Source organism: Budorcas taxicolor, chromosome 14 (assembly GCF_023091745.1).
Source record: "Budorcas taxicolor isolate Tak-1 chromosome 14, Takin1.1, whole genome shotgun sequence".
In the NCBI taxonomy this organism is placed as follows: domain Eukaryota; kingdom Metazoa; phylum Chordata; class Mammalia; order Artiodactyla; family Bovidae; genus Budorcas; species Budorcas taxicolor.
The window spans coordinates 37,743,142-37,763,825 of NC_068923.1; the positions used below are offsets into that span (position 1 = coordinate 37,743,142).

The following is a 20,684-nucleotide window of genomic DNA, read 5'->3' on the forward strand; positions in this document are numbered from 1 at the left end:
GATTCAACTCTCACTTACTATTCAGCTATATTTCCACTTAATAAATATTCCTCTTAAGTATAACTTTGAAATAGCCGCATTCTATTCCATTCATTTTATTTATACACTATCATTTATGTAATGGCTCTTGTTGAATGATCTTTTCTTTTTGCTCTATAATAAAGGATACTGTGGTAAATTCCTTACTTGCATTTTATTTGCACATATCCTGAATGGTTTGTAATTTAGCACTTGATCCCAACTATTTCCTTAGGATGAGTTTCCCAAAGTGAGTGGCCAGGGGTAAATGTATACACATTTGTAAAATTTTCAAGAAGTTTTTTCAGATTATCCCAGAAAAAAAAGTCATGCCTATATAAGGTTCATAATTTCTAGATGTTATTAATAAACTCTTAACAGTATAGCGTTTCCCATCTGTGTTGTACTCAGGGTATATGATTATTTATTTTTATTATCTAGTCCTTTTTCTTAAGAGGGTCAGCTTTTCTAATTACATTAATACCATTTGGCCTGGATGTTTTAATTTTGCCATCAGCCAAGTGGAGAGAACTTAAATAATGTTTGTAATATGCTGAGCACTCTCTACATGCTTTCTGTGTATATTAACTCATTTTATTACACAGCATCATCATACTTATGGTACAGATGAGAAAATTCAAGCCTGAGGGCCTTAAGTAACTTATCTAAGGTTGCCAGCTGGAAGGTGGCTGTTGTTTAGTCGATAAGTTGTGTCCTACTCTCTTCACCTCATGTACTGTATGTAGCCCTCCAGGCTCCTCTGTCCGTGGGGTTTTCCAGGTAAGAATACTGGAGTGAGTTGCCATTTCCTTCTCCAGGGAATCTTCCCAACCCAGGGATTGAAGCCATGTCTCCTTTGTTGGCAGATAGGTTCTTTGGCACTGAGCCACCTGGGAAGCCTGGAAGATGGCTAAACTGGGATAAAAAATAATGAGACAAAAGGTGAGAAGCATATGATGGTATTATTCTAGCAATGTCATTCTCCCAAGGAGTATCCTTCAGGATGTAACCTCTGAGGTTCTGCTGTGGCCCTTTTCAAGACAGCTGCTCTTTGACCTCTGTCTTATTGTTATTCAGTCGCTCAGTCATATCTAACTCTTTGCAACTCCATGCACTGCAGCACACCAGGCTTCCTGTCCTTCATTATCTCCCAGAGTTTATTCAAATTCATTCTTTGGTCTCTACTGGCTTTAAAAGTTTCATAAAGACCTCAGATGAATTTCATACCAAATTATGTTCTGTAGTTACACACTTGTTTGGATAAAAGCCTAATCTTTCAAAGTTAGTCATGTTAAAATATAATTATGAACGTTCATGCCATGCATACTTGAAGTTCTTCCATGAAGCTCTTGCCTAAAATAGTAACATGCCTTACTGATGCAAGATTATATGTCTTGATTTTGGACAATATACATAGAATTGCATTCCCGAACTGGTACTGATACTTCATAGAACTGTTTACAACTGTAGAAAACTGCTTTTGACTGAAATGTGTAGGCATTCCACTTCAAGAGACAGAGCTGAAATTTAGGACATTAATCCACTTATTGTAATTGAAGGTTTTATAGGAATTATGCCATGGTCAGTAGAGGGAGTCTAATCCTGGGTCCTTTTGGGAGGATGGAGATTACCAATGAGGAAAACACATTCAAATCCTAAAAATGCCTGGTGGAGTTCAGGAAACTTGGTATGATCTGAGAATGGAAGGGAAGCTTTTAAGCTCAGGTCAACTTCTGCCAGCTAATTCATAGCTCTTATCAGATAACAATGTCTAGGAATTATTATATCTAATTATTGTTTGTTGTTATGTGGTCACTAAGTCATGTCTGACTCTTTTGTGACCCCATGGACTGTAGCCCGCCAGGCTCCTCTGTCTATGGGATTCTCCAGGCAAGGATACTGAAGTGGGTTGCCATTTCCTTCCCTTCTAAGGATTAGATTATAATAATTAGTATATATCAGATTTTAATAATATTTAACTATATATCCATGGATTATAATAATTCATTTTGTGTGTGTGTAGGAGCAACCATGTTGGTGCTGTTGTTTAGTTTCTAAGGCATGTCCTACTCTCTGTGACCCCATGGATTGCAGCATGCCAGGCCTCCCTGTCCTTCACTATCTCCAGTGTTTGCTCAAACTCATGTCCATTGAGTCAGTGATGCCATCCAACCATCTCATTCTCTGTCGTCCCCTTCTCCTCTTGCCCTCAGTCTTTCCCAGCATCAAGGTCTTTTCCAGTGGGTCAGCTCTTTGCACCAAGTGACCAAAGTATTGGAGGTTCAGCTTCAAGCGTCAGTCCTTCCAAAGAATATTCAGGGTTGATTTCCTTTAGGTAACTGGTTTGATTTCCTTGCTGTCCACAGGACTCTTACGAGTCTTCTCCGGCACCACAGTTTGAAAGCCTCAGTTCTTTGGTGCTAAGTCTTCTTGATGTTCCAACTCTCACATCCATACATGACTACTGGAAAAACCATAGCTTTGACATGGTTTTAGTGAAAAGAAAAACAAAATGGAATCACCAGGCTGTCGGCACTTGGGCCTTCCACACCCTGGCCCCAGGTGCTAGAGGCCAGAAGGAGCGAATGAGACACAGCGGATGTGAATTATGTGTGTGTAAGTTTTTTGGGGGGCTTCCGTGGTGACTCAGATGGTAAAGAATCTGCCTGCAATGTGGGAGACCTGGATTCAATGCCTGGGTTTGGAAGTTCCCCTGGAGAAGGGAATGGCAGCCTACTCCAGTATTCTTGCCTGGGGAATCCCATGGACTGAGGAGCCTGGCGGGTTACAGTCCACAGGATCACAAAGAATTGGACACAACTGAGTGACTAACAAATCTTTCTGAGGATTAGTCCTACACTTAAGGGCTTCTTAGGTAGCGCTAGTGGTCAAGAACCGCCTGGCGATGTAGGAAACACAAGGGACACAGGTTCGATCTCTGGGTTGAGAAGGTCCCTTGGAAGAGAGCATGGCAACCCACTCCAGTATTCTTGCCTGGAGAATTCCATGGACAGAGGAGCCTGGCGGGCTACAGTCCATGGGGTCGCAAAGTGTCGGACCTGACTGAAGCACACACAAACACCTCCACCTAAAAGCTTTTTTATTCTTCTTCCACCACGTGATCCCTTACTCTGAGGCCTGAGAAGCAGGCACACTCTCAGGGAAATGGGCACCCCTGGGCTGATCCAGTGAAAAACAGACCTGTGATAAAGCCATTTCAAAGTCCAGAGTACTGCCCTCTGTAGTCCACTGAGCGGGCTGGAGTGACAAACGGTCCGAGAGGTTGGGACCATGTAAATCTGTACTAGGGGGATATGGCAGGCAAGTGGCCCAAGGAAATGGGGAGGTGGTCCCTGGGAGACCACCCATGATCTTGGCACTGTGGTCAGTCATCGCTGACTCATGCTGTCCACCACGCCAGGCCAGTGGGTCCTAGGAAGTCCCTCCCCGAGCAGCTATGAGCTGCCCTAGATCGTCAGCGTAGAGACGATGCAGTGTGTTTCAGCTCTTTGTACGGGGGGGTGCCCAGGGCTTCTGCACCTTAATGTGGTGACAGCTACCGCCCAGGCAAAGCAAACCTTGTGTCAGTATCTCCAGAACTGGCCTCCTTGCAGGTTCCCGAGTCCTTCTGTTTCCTTGCTCCCTGCCATTTCATCTCATTTCACCAGTCCTAGGAAACGAGGATCATTGGAAGAAAATGATCTAGGTTCCCCCAGAAGAGTGATAAGAAGAATGATCAGCAGGGCTTCCCTGGTTGTCCACTGGTTAAGAATCTGCCAGCCACGGCAGGGGACCCAGGTTTGATTCGTGGTCTGGGAAGATCCCACATGCCACAGAGCAACACGCACCGTGCACCACAGCTGCTAAAGCCCAAGGGCCCTGGTGCCTGCGCGCCGCGACCAGAGAAGCCACCGCAGTGAGAAGCCTGTGCACCACGGCTAGAGAGCAGACCCTGCTCGCCGCCTCTAGAGAAAAGCTCTCACGCAGCAGCGACGACCCAGCACAGCCAAAAATTAAAGAAAGAATGATCGGCAATTAACTGTTACCCAGTTTTGAACTAATATATGGGCTCTCAGTGTTGAAAGATAAGACCTAAGAAGGGATTATTGCTTCTTTCTCTTACAAAGTGTGTTTAATGTCTTACACCAAACAGGCATGAGACAAATTAATCAAACAGCTTTTTAAAAGTGCCCCTTTTTGAGCCAGCAGTCTGTTCCGTGAAGAGGAAGGCAGAGCTGTTGGCATTCCCAGATGAATGCCTGCGAGTGGTACCAGGCTGGATGCTGGCAGCCTCCAGGGATCTGTGCCTTAGGCCAAATCACTGAAGCCAATTCCTCTTGGAGTTTTAGCTCCCGATAATGGTGATGGCGCTTTGATAATCCATGCAGGCGCTGCTGCGAAGTAGCACCTGGGACAGTCATTTAAAGAAATTTGTGTCTATCATATTTTCTCACGGTTGGTGTCTATGTCTGCATTTCCTCAGTTTTTCACTCTTTGATGTATAGAGTGCTTTGCTCTGACATTTATCGGCCATGATATTCCTTCCCTTGGATTATTTCTCATACAGTTTGTGGTACCCAAAGAGGGAAGGATGAAGGATGCCCCATAGTAATTTTTTTTCCCCCACAGCTACTAATTAATCTCTGGGAGGATTTGGTTCCTCACAGCAAATCATAATGCCAGGTGGCACTAGTGGTAAAGAACCTGCCTAACAACGCAGAAGACGTAAGAAAAGCAGGTTGGATCATTGGATTGGGAAGATCCCCTGGAGAAAGAAATGGCAACCCACTCCAGTATTCTTACCTGGGAAATCCCATGGATGGAGGAGACTGGTGGGCCACAGTCCAAGGGATCACAAATGAGTCAGACATGACTGAGCACACACATACTACTGCTACACTTAACAAGCATTATGCATGTGCTGAAGGCAGGCTGAGCATGTCAGTGTTTTGTAAAGGTTTTCAAAGAAAAAACAAAACACAGCAAAGTTACAGAAATGAGAAGTTTGCATGTTATCATTGGATTGGAACTTGGATTGGTAGAACATATACCGATTTGGGGGAATTACGAAAAAGAAGTTTTAAGAGATTTGATTAATATGATTGAAGGACTGTTAATTTTGAGGAACATATTGGAAGATAAAAGGATAAAAGTTGCATTTGACTAGCTGTCCTCTCCACTGTGAGCCCTTTTCACATAAATGTGTCATTTTAAATTTAATCAGTCTCCTCATTGCAAACCTTCTCAATTTATATCCCATTGAAAATAATTTTTCAGGTGTATGTGGTTAGTCATTCAGTCATATCCAACTTTGTGACTCTATGGACTGTAGCCCACGAGCCTCCTCTGTCCATAGGATTCTCCAAGCAAGAATGCTGGAGTGGATTGCCATTCCCTTCTCCTAAGGGATCTTCCCCACCCAGGGATTGAACCCAGGTCTTCTGCATTGCAGGCAGATTCCTTACCATCTCAGCCACCAGTGAAGCCCTTTTCAGATTTATAATAGCATTTAATCTATATTACAAATCACTCACAAAATGAAATTATAATCCCTCATTTCCCGACAATTCCTTTGGAGATTGGTTCATATAGAGTCAGCTGAGGTTAGTGAATAGTACATATCCAAAAAGAAGGAGGGGAAGTAATGTTTGTTAGTACAGTGAATACTAGTAATGTTTCTGTGTGCTATCAAGTCTGCTCTTGGCTTGTCACCATTGATTACTTCCTTTTTTAAATGTATTTTTAATTGAAAGATAATTGCTTTACAATATTGCTTTGGTTTCTGCCATGCATCAACATGAATTATACATAGGTATACATATGTCCCCTCTCTTGAACCTCCCTCCCACCTCCTACCCTTTCCCACCCCTCTAGGTTGTTACTGAGCCTTGGTTTGAGTTCCCCAAGGCAAACAGCAAATTTCCGCTGGCTGGCTGTTTTACACATGGCAGTGTATTTACTTCCATGCTACTCTCTCCGGTCGTCCCACCCTCTCCTCCCTCCCTCTACCCATCTCCGTAGTCTGTTCTCTATGTCTGTGTCTCCGTTACTGCCCTGCAAATTGTTTCATCAGTACCCTCTTTCTAGATTCTGTTCCCATTGATTATTTCTAAATGGTGTTTCTGACAAAGCTGTGCCCTGGAGAAGTTTAGATGCTTCTTTTTAGAGTAGTCTGGTACCAGGAAAGGAGGGAGATACTGTGGTGTTGTGAAAAGATAGCTGCTATGAATAACAGCTTAATTTATAACTTGCTCTGTGCCAGGGTCCATGCTGAGCGCTGAGTGCTCACAGCTCCCGGCAATGATGCTGCAAGATACTTCCCGCTATTGCCTCTGAGACTCAGAGACATCCAGTCACCTGCCCCATGTCACACAGCAGGGAATAGCGGATCCCAATAGCCTGGTTGTTGGAAACCATGCTTTTCTCCTATGCCTCTCGCGAGATTCAGTTTCTGAAGCTATTTTTACCAAGAAATTGTGCTGTGGGCAGATTTCCTTAATTTTTTAGTTTACAGTGACTTCTGGTGCCCCTTTTCCATCTCTTGTGCTTCTGAATTATTATTCATCACTGTAGTCAAAGTGATGATTTTTGACACCTTGATTAGTACATTCTCAGGATGGGTGGGAATTAGCATGGTATTTCAAGCTATATTGAGAGACTAGTTAGCACTTTAGGACAAATAAGTGGCAAATTGCTTATTAAGGTAAATAAAAACTCCAATTTTATACCACTACCACTAATATCATCCTACTACTGAATTTATTATTTATTCCTCTGTGCTAAAATCGGTGTTTTTTTTTTTTTTTTTTAATTTACTTCACTGAAGTATGGCTCAGATGGTCAAGAATCTGCCTGCAGTGCAGGAGACCAGGGTTCAATCCCTGGGTCAGGAAGATCCCCTGGAGAAGGGAATGGCTATCCACTCCAGCATTCTTGCCTGGAGAATCTAATGGACAGAGGATGGGATGCAGTCCATGGGGCCACAGAGAGTCATACATGACTGAGCAACTTAACACACTTACAGTTGATTTGCAATGCTGTGTTAATTTCTGCTGCTGCAGCTGCTGCTAAGTCGCTTCAGTCGTGTCTGACTCTGGGCAACCCCATAGACGGCAGCCCACCAGGCTCCCCCGTCCCTGGGATTCTTCAGGCAAGAACACTGGAATGGGTTGCCATTTCCCTCTCCAATGCATAAAAGTGAAAAGTAAAAGTGAAGTCACTCAGTCGTGTCCGACTCTTAGCAACCCTACTGTATGGCAGAGAGATTCAGTTATACATAAATATACACTTAATTTTTCATATCCTTTGGAATCTGTAAAGTGTTTTTTAATTTATTTTATTGAAATATAGTTGATTTACAGTGTCATGTTAATTTCAACTATACCAAAGTGGTTGTTATACATAAATATACATCTTCTTTTTCATATTCTTTGGAATATAAGTTTTTAAAAAATGTATTTTGTTGAAGTATAGTTGATTTACAGTGTCATGTTAATTTCTACTGTGCAGCAAAATAATTCAGTTATACCTCTCTATATATACACATTCTTTTTCATATTCTCTGGAATCTGTTAAGTTGAAGGAAGCTGGTCACACCATACATTGATTTAACCACTCTTTGTTTCTCTAGATTGGAAGAAAAACAAGAATGCACTTTAAAAACCGCTTCTGGTTTATAAGGTGACCCATCAATCCTCACAGTGACAGGAATCAAGATGATTTTGTCTGCGGGGTTTCATTTATTAAAATTTAATTTGCTCCTGCTCTTGGCTCTGGTCGCTCTGTGCTAGCAAACTAGCTATAATTAGATTAGCAGCCTGCTAAACGCTGGTGACAGCTGAGCCTCAGAGAGCATGTGCCGGATTCCGCCCCAGCCGCTCCTCATTGGTTGCCAGCCGAGCTGCTCGCCGGTTTGATAGGTTTCCACAGAACTCTTTATGCTGCATTGGAGACACGGATACAGAAATACTCCGCTGCGTCCTGGCCACGGCCGAGGTGCTTAGCTGGTAACGTTACAGAAGGAATCGGGCACCCAGGAGAAGGCGGTCGTCTTTGTTGTGAGAGCAGGGCAGTCACTGGCTGCCGAAAGGGCTCAGGGAAAAAGTTTCAGCTCATGGTAATTACTTTGCATCTTTATCTCGCCTGCAAAACACGGCCATGCATGAAATGAAGCGTGCTCATCATGTCATCTGCTTAATTTGATCTTGCTTTTGTTAATATCACGCACCCCTCCAGCGTTCCATCTCAAATAAGCTCTCCCGGAGGAGGCTGAACTGGTAAACAACCAGCTTCTTCGGGGCGGGAACCTTGTTTTTACCTGGATGCTAGAGTGCAAGTGCTAGGGAGCGAATCTTACTGGTTTCTTTGCTGTTTGGGGGAGCCCGACGCTGCATCCATTTAGGTGTCTCTGGAGGTGCGTTTTGGTACCCGGGCGACTTTGTTTGCACGGGTCCGGACTCTCCTGAATAATGAACCCTGGAGGAGAGCTGGGAGAATCACACTTTAATTAGGACAGAGCGGTGGCCCTCCTGGTGTCAGCGCAGGGTCTCAGCAGAAGTAACCTCTATTGTTTCTTCAAAGATCTGTGCAGCCTTCATTTTGGATGGGTTCTCTTTGTTTCCCCTTCTGTAGTTTTCATGAAGCCTCTTTCTTGTAAAGGATGTTTGCATATCCCATTCTTCCAGAGACACTGCAAGGTGTGTATTCGCCCTGTGCCAGACGGAATTTTTGGCTCAGGCTTTGTTTAACAGGGATGCTGTTATGGGGAGTTGACATCACAGAAGGTGGGGTTCTTGCCACTTTGACTGATGTTTAACAACATTTAAAAATTTCTCTTTGTGGTTGCCTGGATGATTTTGTAAATCAAACAGGAAATAATCTTGAATTCTCTAATAAAGATGTTGCATTGGGAAGAAGAAGATATTTAAACAGCCAAGGCTGAGCTTAAAGAAATGCAAGCAAATGCAATCGAAGTGGTTGCTTTTCAGCGTATCTAGAGTACAGCTTCTCTGCGGAGTTCTGTTTTATTGGGAAAGAGCCCCCTTGCCACTGTTTAGCCCCCAGACTTAAAAATGGATGTCCTCACCGTATCAGACGGTGGAGACCACAGAAACTTGTGTATTGAGTCACCAGTCACACGGCTGGCTGACTGCCACCATGCGTCTGGGATCGGTGGAGAACCCTGCTGGTATCTGAAAGCCGTCAGGAATTATCTCCCTACTCCTGAAAAGCCAGACGTTGCCAGTTAAGAATCTGGTTAAAATAATTGCTTTGAATTGAAGCTATAATCTGGCTCAAGGCGTTCAGTGTGTTCTTTGGTGGAGGGCAACTTCAGAATACTAACTGTGGTTTTCTCCCCACCCATACCTCCCAGCCCCTGCAAATTCCCTCCCTAATCCTTTCCTGGGGCATGCTCTTTTCTCCCAAATAATAGTTTGTAAAAAAAAGAACAAGGAATATTCTGAAAGTTTGTCATTTATGGTGATAGGGTGTTGTCTGTAATAAGTTGGATGCGGTTCCTTGTCATCCGGCATCTCAGTTTTGAGATACTGTGTCTGGTGAGATGGTCAGTGGAGGAGTCCCCCTGCAGCCAGCTCTGACTTCCTCTTCGGACGCCCCGATAATGCAAACCACACCCCTGGTCACATCTCACCAGGATGTGTAGAGGGGGCAGAGGGCACGGTCCAGTTCCTGGCTTTGCTCTTCCTCACCTGCCCGGAACCCTCCTGCCTCTTCATTTTTGCCTGACCTGCTGCCTGTGCAGATGTGGAAAGTAACCTCCTACCCACAGATGGGCTTGGACCCACACTTGGGGAGGAATTAATTGATGTGATCCCATCCTTGTCTCTCCCCTTTCCTTCTTTGAATCTCATAAAATGCTTCCTAAATTACCTTGGCCTTAGAGCATTCTAAGAAGTTGACTGTCTTAAAAGTAAATTATTGTTGTCAAAGGTACTCCGTGTGAACCTCCCTGTGAGCATCTCATTAGGCTGTGCGTCATGGGAAGCCGAAGGAAGTGGTTCTGGCTGATGCTGACTCTCAGGTTTGGATCCTGAGACTTTCTGTGTCTAGAAGGAACTTATTAAAGATGTAAACATTAATATAATCGTGTGTGAATATTGTGTAGTGATTTACTATGATATCCCAGAAGATCTTTTAACATACACAAAAGGGGCATTTTTCTATTCTGATAGCACCAAATAGTTATTTATGTTGTTGCAAAGTAACAAAATCTGCACTTTTATCTTCAGATGAATCACATCTTAAGTTTTTTTAACTACAAGAAGGGAAATCTATGTTTTTCTGAGATAAAGAAGTAAAAATTAGTGTCTGAGGCACTTGAACATTTTCTTCTTATAATTCTATAGCTTTTTATCGATGAATGACATTTCTGACCTATCAAAAATAGGTCTGTGAGCATGAATTTGAGTATAAAACATATAATAGTTTAAAAGTAAAACATTATCCAAGTGATGCTTTCTAACCTTTTCTTTTAGAGTTTTATAATCACAGTAGGAAAAATGATAATCAGATTAAAATTGAAAAGTCCTTCCATGTAGATTTGATGTTCCACAAAGAAACTGAGGTGAACAGGGTCTCAAAGTTCTAGTGGAAAGAAAGGAGGAGTGGTCAGTGGACGCCGGGAAGTGAAGAGCTGCAGAGTTCTACCTACAGGTGGCTTTCTGGCTGGTTCCCTGGGCATCTGTGGTATCAAAAGCACTGAGGAAGGGACTTCCCTGGTGGTCCTAGGGTTGAGACTCTACCTTGCAATGCACAGGACTTGGATTCAGTCCCTGGTCGGGGGACTCAGATGCCACATGCCACAGAGGCACCAAGACGCGAAACAGCTAAATTAAATGAATAAATAATTAAAAACAAGAAAAAAAGCAGTGAAGGAAGTCTGTCATTGGCAATCGATAAATATTGCAGGGTTGACACTCCAAAACCTGCCTGGGCTGTGAAAATGTTTTTGGAGACATTAGGCCTCTTCTAGGGGCTTCCCAGGTGGCGCTAATGGTAAAGAACCTGCCTATAGATGCAGGAGACAGAAGAGATGCGGGTTTGATCCCTGGGTCAAGAAGGAGAGCATGGCAACCCACTCCAGTATTGTTGCCTACGAAATCCCATGGACAGAGGAGCCTGGGAGGCTGCGGTCCATAGGGTCACAAGAGTCGGACACAACTGAAGCAACTTAGCACGCATGCGTGCACTCAGTATCACTTGTCGTCTTATTTGTGGTCTGTAATAAATGTCATAAATAGAAACTATCATGTATTTTCTTCCTATTTTTGCTTCTCAGAATTCACACTAGATTGTTGCATGAAAGTATTTTTATTTCGATAGATTTATATCATGTGGGATTCAAAAATAATTTTTAATGCATCCAGTAATTTAAAAATGCATCATTGGGAGTTCTGTGGTGGTCCAGTGGTTAAGACTTTGCCTTACAATGGAGGGGGTGTGGGTTCGATCCCTGGTCAGTTAGCTAAGATACTACATGCCTTGTGGCCAAAAAACCAAAACATAAAAAACAGAAGCAATATTGTAACAAACTCAATAAAGACTTTAAAAATAGTCCACATGAAAAAATCTTTTAGAAAATAAATAAGAAATAAAAATGCATCTTAAAGGAAAATCAAAATACCTTCCTAACTTTTGTGCTCTTAGTAATTCAGGGATTGCTTTTGGAACTGCCTGCATTGCCAGGAACTATCATCTGCTATTGGATGCCTCAGAGAAGGCAGTGGCACACCACTCCAGTACTCTTGCCTGGCAAATCCCATGGCCGGAGGAGCCTGGTAGGCTGCAGTCCATGGGGTCATGAAGAGTCGGACATGACTGAGCAACTTGACTTTCACTTTTCACTTTCATACATTGGAGAAGGAAATGGCAGCCCACTCCAGTGTTCTTGCCTGGAGAATCCCAGGGACAGGGGAGCCTGGTTAGCTGCCGTCTATGGGGTTGCACAGAGTCGGACACGACCGAAGCGACTTAGCAGCAGCAGCAGCAGCAGCATTGGATGCCTGTTGGCTCTTTTATTTGTTTAATTAGCTCTTTTATTTACTTCAGTCATTTATTTTGTTTGTGGTCATTAAAGAGAAGCCCGTAAAATCTGGGCTTGGAATATAACACTTCTGTTTGACCTTACTATGATTAAGGCCTTCTGCTCTCTTTTTACATTTGATGGAAAATGGAGAAGGCAATGGCACCCCACTCTAGTACTCTTGCCTGGAAAATCCCATGGATGGAGGAGCCTGGAAGGCTGCAGTCCATGGGGTCACTGAGGGTCAGACACGACTGAGCGACTTCACTTTCACTTTTCACTTTCATGCATTGGAGAAGGAAATGGCAACCCACTCCACTGTTCTTGCCTGGAGAATCCCAGGGACAGGGGAGCCTGGTGGGCTGCCGTCTATGGAGTTGCACAGAGTTGGACACGACTGAAGGGACTTAGCAGCAGCAACAGCAGACAGATTTTCGGGGCTTTCCTGGTGGCTCAGTGGTAAAGAATCCACTTGCCAGTGCAGATGTGTGTTTGATCTCTGGTCTGGGAAGATCCCCTGAAGAAGAAAATGGCAACCCACTCTATATTCTTGCCTGGAGAATCCCATGGACAGAGGAGACTGGCGGGCTATAGTCCACGGGGTTGCAAAGAGCTGGACACGACTTAGGGACTAAACAACAACCACCACCACCTTTATACTTGCTGTCTGTGGTTAAACATGTCCTTGAAAAAGTTGTCAAAGCAAGAACTCTGAGCTTGTAGATGAAGTGGTTATGTGAGAACTAACACAGTTTGGTTTACCTCCCTGTTATTGTTTTCTTTCAAGTTTATTGACCAAGTTTTAAAAGAATTATCATTTTCTGTTCCTGTATACAGTTAATAGCCTGCCTATTTTTGTCAAATAGAAAAGCAATAGCCATCTCTTTTTTGCCTCTATTTTTAGCTGTTTTGTGCAGTGGAGAGTACTTGAAGGGAGCAAGGATTCCCTGCAATTCCTGCCTGCAACTGGGCAAACACTTACTCCCCTCTCAGGTGAGTCAACTGCTTTGTTTTGATCCATTCTGAGCAGAAGATATTGATTCTCTCTATCGCCGTAAGACAGAGAGACAGAGGTTTCAGATACTTTGCTATCTGGCAAAAAAAAAAAAAAGGCATCCCGCTATTGAGGTCCTACAGGACCAAAAATATTAATAACAGTAATGATGACTTTCTTTCCCAGGGGTTTCCATGTTGTTGTTGATATGTCTGCTGGCAGTTACAGTCTTTTAAGGGCTATGTCATATTAATAGTTACTAGTAATCTCCCTGATAACTGGAAGTGCATGAATTTGAAGACGAAATGAGTGAACAGTGAGAAGCACTATGTGCTTGGGGAATAAGGTGCTGCTTTCTGGCTAGCCTCATGCTGTGGGGCTAGCAGCAAGCACCCCAGGGTTTGGGACACAGAGATCTCTGTGGGACAGCCTCCCACGGGAGGTCACGTCAAGAGGGCAGAGCCTCGATGCCAGCCAGGGGACAGGCCAAGAGGGTGGGCAGGTATTGGAGGATGGAATGTTTGTGTCCATCCCGGGAAAGACTGAAGGCAAAAGGAGAAGAGGGCAGCAGAGGATGAGATGATTGGATGGTGTCACTGACTCAATGGACATGAGTTTGAGAAAGCTCCAGGAGATGGTGAAGGACAGGGAAGCCTGGCGTGCTGCAGTCCATTGGGTTGCAGAATCAGACATGACTGAGCAACTGAAGAATAACACAACAACATAAAGGACATCGCTGGGTGCTTTGTCCCACGTCCACACCACTACCAGATTCCTTCCTGATGGTGAGCATGGAAGCTTCCTATAACCAGACACATCTTCTCATGACGGAGCTGAGGAAGTGGCTGAGCAGAGATCAGTGTCTAGGGGCTTCCTCCGCTTTGACGGAGGGACTGAGATCCCACTGTCACCAAATGAAGTTGGGAATATTTAGGAAAGAGAGGCAGCTCTCTGGTTAACACAGGTCTGCAGGGACCTGACAAGTGGTGAAAAGCAACCCTTACGAAATCACTAAGTTTGAGCCTTGGTGTCCATGTCCCTGAGTGACCACGTGTTTTGGTTTCATTGCCAGCCTTCTTCCAGCCTCTTTTCCAGCATTCATATGTAACACACCTTTTTACTTGGACAGCATACCACGCATTTTATAGTTGTTTATTATTGCATCATGCAGAACTTTATTGGGTAGAGGGTGTTGGCCTCCAGCAGTCTCAGCATCTAACTCAGGCTGACAGATAAGAATCAGCTCCTGCCTAGAGGAATTCTACAATGTGTGGAGAGATTCAAGAAAAAGCCAACAACACATATCAGTGATCTACCCTGAAATCCATCAATGTTATCACCATGTCACCTTATCCCAGATATGAGAAGCTCTGACCTGAAAGCCTTGAGCTCCTTTTGGCTGGAGGAAACTTGGCGTCTCCTGTTCCCAGCCCCCAGGTCGTAGAAAGGCACCTGCTCACAGGTGGGTTTTATGGAGGTTGTCTCCAATAGAGCCTGTCTTCCCAACTCCACTTGTTCCAGGAACCCACCCCTCTTGAGTTGCCCTCAAGTGCCGAGTTTTCTGGAATATGAGACTTTCAAGTGCTACAAGCAGGACAAGTCCCCAGCAACAAGGGGCATCTTTATCCCTCTTATGATTCCCTGCACCACCCCCACCCCTCCACCCAACAGCTGGCTCCTGACAGTACGGGAATTGGCTGCCCAGGTGACGCCAGTGGTAAAGAACCTGCCTGCCAGTGCAGGAGACAGAAGAGATGCAGATTTGATCCCTGGGTCGGGAAGATCCCCTGGAGGAGCAAATGGCTCTACCCTCCAGTATTCTTGCCTGGAGAATCCCATGGACAGAGGAGCCTGGAGGGCTGCAGTCCATAGAGTTGCAAAGAGTCAGACACAACTGAACACACATGCACGGTAACCAGGAAAGTACCGGGCGTGGGAGGTGGAGTAGACACAGGCGTAACCTCAGCGCCTCTGCTTACTGGCCCTGCCAGTGGCTTTCACCTCAAGCCTCAGTTACGCACATCCCAAGTAAGAATACAAACACACTCCTAAGGATTTGGGGGAGGTCACATGGCAGCCACAGGAAGTGTCAGGGCAACTTAGGCCTGGAAGAGTAGGGCCACTCTTCCTCCCTCCTGGATAGGCTGCTTGGAGGAGATAGTGAGTTACCTTCACAGCAGCATCGTCTTGAGCTTTGTCAATATTACTATTTGGCGAGATCTTGCATCAGGGAGATGAGAAAAGAGTCAACCCTGTCAGTCATTAACACAGTGTTGCCAGGTTGTAAGCTCTAACTCTGGGTCCCTGTGTCTAATTCTCAGATAATGCCAAGTCACTGTGTGCTGCTGCTGCTGCTGCTAAGTCGCTTCAGTCGTGTCCGACTCTGTGCGACCCCATAGACGGCAGCCCACCAGGCTCCCCCGTCCCTGGGATTCTCCAGGCAAGAACAGTGGAGTGGGTTGCCATTTCCTTCTCCAATGCATGAAAGTGAAAAGTGAAAGTGAAGTCTCTCAGTGGTGTCTGACTCTTAGTGACGCCGTGGACTGCAGCCTACCAGGCTTCTCCGGCCATGGGATTTTCCAGGCTAGAGTACTGGAGTGGGTTGCCATTGCCTTCTCCCATTGTGTGCTGCTGCTGCTAAGTCGCTTCAGTCGTGTCCGACTCTGTGCGACCCCATAGACGGCAGCCCACCAGGCTCCCCCGTCCCTGGGATTCTCCAGGCAAGAACACTGGAGTGGGCTGCCATTTCCTTCTCCAATGCATGAAAGTGAAAAGTGAAAGTGAAGTCTCTCAGTGGTGTCTGACTCTTAGTGATGCCATGGACTGCAGCCTACCAGGCTTCTCCGGCCATGGGATTTTCCAGGCTAGAGTACTGGAGTGGGTTGCCATTGCCTTCTCCCATTGTGTGCTGCTGCTGCTAAGTCACTTCAGTTGTGTCCGACTCTGTGTGACCACATAGACGGCAGCCCGCTAGTTACTTTAAATTGTTTTTGTATCAGTTTTCTCTTAGGTAAGCTAGAAACAGACAAAAAGTACTCAAGAGATTGCTATGAAAAGCATAGTTTCTGTCTTATTGTCCAAATATTTTCAGTTGTTTTAGGCTATTTTCACATGTAAAGTTTATTAAAACTTTGTTCTTTTCTGAGTTTACAAATGCCAAGTAAGTCGCCTTATGAAGAATATGTATTACTATTGTCATTAACGTTTCTCACCACTCCTCGATGCATTCATTTAGGATTATTACGTTTTTAAAGTACAAGATGGGTCCTTTATTGTTTTCTTGAAAGTGGTCCCTTCTTTAAGGAAACTAAAAAAGAAAAGGCAGGCGTAAAATGACCTTATCATGTTCTTTGGGTCAAACTGTTGAGTGTTTTCAGTCTAGAAGCTCAGTGCTCCTGTGAAATGTGTATGTGAGTCACCTTTCTGGGGACACACAGCCACCAACCTTTGTGCATTATTCATGTGATTGAATTTCAGGAAGTAGGTTATAATGTTCCCTTTGGTTGTAGTTGCTTGTTATCTTAATCAAACTTAAGCAATTGATAAAGTCAGTTTTCTCCCAGAAAGTCGCCTTTTTCAAAACCTCTCGGGATGGAATTTTGTTCCTTTAGAGCATGAGTGCTGGGGACTTGAGATTGCTGGCAGCAGAAACAACCTTGCACATTTGTTTGTGTGTTAAATGGCCCTGACCGGGCATACCTGCTAGCTTTCCACATCACTTCTTCTCCATCTCAGTGTCTCACGAAGCTGATCATTTGCAGAAAGGAATCTAGTTCTTGTCCATGACTCATCTTCCTTTCATGCCAGCATCTCTGACTTCTGCCTTTTCCCACATCAGCTCTCAGCCAGGCCAGTGACTCCAAGCTCAGGTTCCACCAGGCCTGTTGGGTGGCTCCTTGAAACTGGCAAGGCTGACCTTGAGCAGGTCTCCTGGGGCCAGGGAGAGCCAGCCACCAACGAGAACCTGACCCAGCTTGCTGCCTTTTAGAAAAGAAGAGGGAGATGGGGAGAACCTCTGGAAATAGCAGCTGGGATTTCAGTTGTTTTATTTCTCTCATAAAAATTGAAGACTTTTGGAAGAATAGAAATAGGGATATTCCCCTCTCTAAAATAAACCTCCACGACTCAGTGGTTAAGACGTGACCTTCCAATGCAGCAGGTGCAAGTTCCATCCCTGGTCAGGGAGCTAAGATCCCCCATGCCTTGTGGCAAAAACAAAAACAAAAACATAAAACAGGAGCAATATGGTAACAAATTCAATAACGACTTTAAAAATCATCCACATAAAAAAAACTCTTTAAACTTATATAAATAAATAAAGTTCTCCAGTACACAGATTCTATTTGTGAGGATTTAGCACACATTTCAGGGAAGGCAGTGGCACCCCACTCCAGTACTCTTGCCTGGAAAATCCCATGGACGGAGGAGCCTGGTAGGCTGCAGTCCATAGGGTCATGAAGAGTCAGACACGACTGAGCGACTTCACTTTCACTTTTCACTTTCATGCATTGGAGAAGGAAATGGCAACCCACTCCAATGTTCTTGCCTGGAGAATCCCAGGGACGGGGGAGCCTGGTGGGCTGCTGTCTATGGGGTCGCACAGAGTCGGACACGACTGAAGTGACTTAGCAGCAGCAGCACACATTTATTATGAAGTTCAAGAAGCCACTACTGATTGCAATTTAAATTATTAAATTACCAATTAAGTGATTTGGCATACTTAAAATGCTCTTTTCTTAAATGAAAGACATATTCTGTAGGTTGCTGTGTGCACAGTTTGTTGCTCATTATTAATGGCTGTTACACTGTAAGTCAATTCATTGTCAATGTAGTTTCTTTTCTGCAAAGAGCAGCAGAAAAGTTAAGGCTGTTGTCTATGGAAGGCCTGCTCTGGGCCGGGGGTCACAGCTCCCTCTGCAGTCTTCACATGCCCTGTAGATTAGTCTTTGTGGTGTAGACAAGGGCACAAGAATCATACAGAGGGTGACCATGTGCCCAGACACACGCTGAGTATAACCCAGGTCCACCTTGACCCTTCTGTCAGACCCCAGACCTGAATATCATTGCTTAGTGATAGAGTCATAAATGGGATGGGAAGATCGGTTGAGGGAAATTGGGCTATGGGGAAAGGGGTGGGAAAGTTTCCAGAGGACACAGCTGTCTGGTGGAATATTATGAGACCCTAGAAGCCAGGGGCTTCCTTGGAGGCTCACTGGTAAAGAATTTGCCTGCAGTACAGAAGAAGCAGGTTTGATCCCTGGCTTGAGAAGATCCCCTGGAGTAGGAAATGGCAACCTGCTTTAGTATTCTTGCCTGAAAAATTCCATGGACAAAGGAGCCTGGCATGGGCTGCATTCCGTGGGGTTACAAAAGGGTCGGAGATTACTGAATGACTGAGCATGCATGCTGGAAACCAGGGCAAGTCCTCAATGAATAACAGAAGGGAAGAGACCAAAAAGTCAAGTGATAAAGAGGCTGTCAGAGCAGGTGCACACCTTCAGGAAAACCAGACCCTCCTGTCTGGTCTGTTCTCCAGCCTGCTGGGTACCTGCTGCCTCACTGTGATTGAGAAAGCATTTGTGTGTTGTGAATACTGACGTTCAAAACCGCATGACACTGCTCAGCACCGTGTGATCCTTGAGCACTGGAGTGTCCTCTCCATGCTGGTCTCTCTTCAGTAGCCCAATGCTGTGGTCTCAGTGGGGGTGTGTCCCTCCCCAGATTCCTACGCTAAAGTCTGGGTGGCTCCTGTGATGGTGTTAGGAGCTGGGGCCTCCGGGCGGTGCTGGAGTCCTAAGGGTGGGGCCCTCCTGAATGGGATTAGTGCCCTCTACAGAGAATGCTCCAAGGAGAAGCCCCACCACTTCTGCCATGTGGGGACACAGTGGGGAGCTGCAGCCCAGAAGAGATCCCCACCAGAACACAGCCATGCTGGCCCCATGATCCTGGGTGTCCAGCCTCTACAACTATGGGAAATAAACATTTGTTGTTCATAAGCCACACAGTCTATGGCATTTGATATATATATATATCAAATGATGGCCTAGAGGTGTGGGGGAGGGGGAGGGGAGGGAAGCTTAACAGGGAGGAGATATATATGTATAATTATGTCTGAATCTCATTGTTGTACAGCAGAAAACAACGCAACACTGTAAAGTAATTTTCCTCCAGTTAAAAACTAAACTTAAAAGATGTGGTTGAATATTCATTTCTGTTATTTTGTTAGGTACTGTGTTCACAGATATAACAGAAAACCTGAAAATCCTCCTAATCTGAGTTTCTTCTTTGGGGACTTCCTCCTGTTTGGCAGAGGAGGTGAAATTCTTTCTCGCACCTGGTCTTTCTGGGGTGTTTGGACAGACTTAACTCTTGTAGGTTCATCCGAGCCTAAGATGTTGATCTCTTGCTTTTACTTGAGTCTCATGGGCCTGATGCTCTGGAAGACAGACTTAGAGCTGGGCTCAGCAACATCCTTGGTCAAAGAGAAGCAGCTTTGACTAGGACAATCAGTGGAAGGACCCTCCTCTGGACCAACGGAACTTGTGGTTCTTTACCCCATGTGCCCACAGAGGCATCAAACCTTGCACACTCTCCCTGTGCCCCGAGCACTGGTATTGTCATCTCTTTGTCACCAAACAGCTCCATTCCTAACTTTGCCATTTGCTTGTCAATTTGCCTTAGTCTTTGCTCTCAGACCAGTCCACTTAGTAAGCAGAAAATTCTGAAGCCCCGTTTTCCTCTTGTTACTTCCTGCTCCAAAAATCCTGTTTCTTTCTGGTTGTTGTTTTTTAGTCGCTAAGTTATATCTGACTCTTTTGCTACCCCATGGACCCTAACCTGCCGGCTCCCCTGTCCATGGGATTTTCCAGGCAATAATACAGGAGTGGGTTGCCATTTCCTCCTCCAGGGGATCTTTCCAACCCAGGGATCAAACCCAAATCGCCTGCATTGGCAAGTGGATTCTTTACCGCTGAGTCACCAGGGAAGCCCTTCTTTCTGGTTACCCTTCTGGTTACCTCTGACATTACCTATAAATGTCAGAGTGAAAGTGAAAATCCCTCAGTTGTGTCCAGTTCTTTGCAACCTGATGGACTATAGCCTGTCAGGCTCCTCTGTCCATGGAATTCTCCAGGCAAGAATACTGGAGTGGGTAGCCTATCCCTTCTCTAGGGGATCTTCCCAACCCAGAAATCGAACTGGGGTCTTCTGCGTTGCAGGCAGATTCTTAACCAGCTGAGCTACCAGGAAGCTTAGTAGTTAAAGCCACTTCTCAACTGGGCTACCCACCTTCATCTAAAGTCAATGTCCATCTCTCTCCTCCTGTTCCCCACACATTTTGCTCATCAGAGTTTGTGAGCTTTCCCTTGCCTGGAATTCCTTATCAATTCCTGTCTCCCAGAGTCTGGGAATTCCTTTGAGGCCTGTTGTAAAACTTACTTTTTCCATAAAAAAAAAAGAGGCTTTTGAGCAAAATCCAAGAATTTTTGCCAGTCATTCATTCAAATTTCTTCACAATTAAATATATACCAGGTACATTTATCAGTAGTCTTGAAATTATTTTTTGCTTGAAGTATTTATATGATTCTCAAGTTCCATGGCAAATTGATATAAAATTTGTCCCTTAATGCA

General features: G+C 44.8%; 1 protein-coding gene across 2 annotated transcripts in view; it reads left to right on the forward strand.

The window, feature by feature from the left end:
- FAM110B (family with sequence similarity 110 member B) overlaps positions 1–20,684 on the forward strand; it is a 145,021-nt gene that overhangs the window by 64,227 nt on the left and 60,110 nt on the right. For both annotated transcript variants that reach the window (XM_052651916.1, XM_052651917.1), the window contains one exon: positions 12,966–13,054. The gene's annotated coding sequence lies outside the window, so the exon portion shown is untranslated. The remainder of the gene's footprint in view (positions 1–12,965; positions 13,055–20,684) is intronic.